Source organism: Octopus bimaculoides, chromosome 13 (genome assembly GCF_001194135.2).
Source record: "Octopus bimaculoides isolate UCB-OBI-ISO-001 chromosome 13, ASM119413v2, whole genome shotgun sequence".
In the NCBI taxonomy this organism is placed as follows: domain Eukaryota; kingdom Metazoa; phylum Mollusca; class Cephalopoda; order Octopoda; family Octopodidae; genus Octopus; species Octopus bimaculoides.
The window spans coordinates 51,849,203-51,851,215 of record NC_068993.1 but is presented as its reverse complement, the minus strand read 5'-3'; positions in this window follow the sequence as shown (position 1 = coordinate 51,851,215).

Here is a 2,013-nt window from a genome sequence, read left to right as displayed (position 1 = left end):
ATATATATATATATATATATATATATATATATAAAATCATTTGTTGTTAAGTCTGTAATGAAATTTAATGTACAACTTTGCGCACACATACTCAACACACACACGCGCGCACACACACAAGCCCACACACTCTCACATACACATGCATGAACACGGAACATACGCACATAATGCGAACATTTTGTAGGTGAGGCAAATTAATTTATAAACTGTCATAGTTGAGTCTTTATGAACACTCATCATGCACATATGTATGTATTCAGTAATATGTCTTATCGCTGTACAGCATCCTTGATATTTTCAACTCAGCATTCAGATAAACATTCGAAACCTAATAACCGTATTGCCTTATAACCAAGCAAGAATTAGATGTATTGTTACGAATTTAGTCCTCTATTATCAGAATAAAAGAAAAAAGGAAGTTACTGATATTTCGAATGCATTTCAAGTGGTTACGCAACATATTGTTACATAGATATTGTTGTTGTCTGTTTTTTACTGGGGAACAACTGAGGACAATATTGTTTGTGTAACAATTTGGTATGTAACCACTCGAAATGTGCATATTAAAATGCTTTTTAAACATTATAGATTATGTTTATATAACTACACATACACACGCACACATGCACATACACACACATGTAAATATGATATGTATGTATATATATTTAGATGTATGTATATAGGTCTATAGATATATATTTATATGTATGTATATTATACATATCCATGTATATGTATGTATGTTTGTATGTATCAAAAGGATGTGTTATAATATTGCCATACCAACTGCCATACCAACAATCCATTATACCGCCATCATCAGCTGCCTCACGGATATCTTTATGGTTTCGACACCTGGGCAGTATCTGTCAATCCGGTGGTGCTAACAACACTAAAATAAGTGTTGTTTGGGAACCAAAAAAAAAAAACCCCAAAAAACACAGAAACCACATCTTTCAGACACACTGGCTACACTGACATATGATGGAATAATTTCGGGGTTATAACCAGGCGACGGGTGTGGCTGTAGGTCACTGTGAATACATAACATTAATTGTGACTACATAACATTAATTACAGTTATAAAGAATAGGGAAAAAAACCTGGCCAAGCATACGAATTGAAAGGTAAAATGGAGACGAAAAGGTACGCACTCATTGACATGAACACATATATAGACGTATACATACGTTTAGGTAGCCTAAACAATGAAAGAGCTTTAATTGATATACTTCTAGACATATACCAAAAGTCCCAATAATTACTTATGTATGTATTTATGTTATGTATGTATGCATGTATGTATGTATACACATAGATACAAAGATACATACATTCATAAACACCAACTCAAGGGATACTGGTGGAATATTCTCATCAAAACTACAGTCAAATGTAAGCATAATAGGCCAGATATTGTTGTTTGGGACAGAGGGGCAAAGGTATGTCTCATCATAAAGTTCAGCTGCCCAGTAGATATAAATATCCTTTTGAAAATCAAAGAAAAAGAGGTTATCTATGGACAAATGCTTCGTAACCTTCAGCTTCTATATCCAGACTATGAATTCATATTCATTACAATAATAATTGGAGCACTGGGTTTTGGTAGTAAATGCTTAAAGGAGAATCTGGATAAACTGGGATTTTCAGAAAGAGAAATCGACCGGCTGATTCATACATTACAAATGCAATCTGTGAGTGGAACAGTAAAAATATGCAAGACTTTTCTCAAGTTCCAAATGTGAATTTGTCTGTGTTAACTACATCCCAAAGATGGAGCTTTGTATCTCAGTGGAAGATTTATAATAATAAGAAAATAGAAGAGACGCACAGACAGACATGCTCATAATTTTACACATTCATCAGGTTATGTACACTTTCATGTGAGCAAGTGCTGATTCTTCATTATTGTCTTTTCCTCTTGTTGATGTTGGTTTTGTTTTTGTTGTTGTTGTTGTTGTTGTTGTTGTTGTTGTTGTTGTTCTTCTTCTTCTTCTTCTTCTTCTT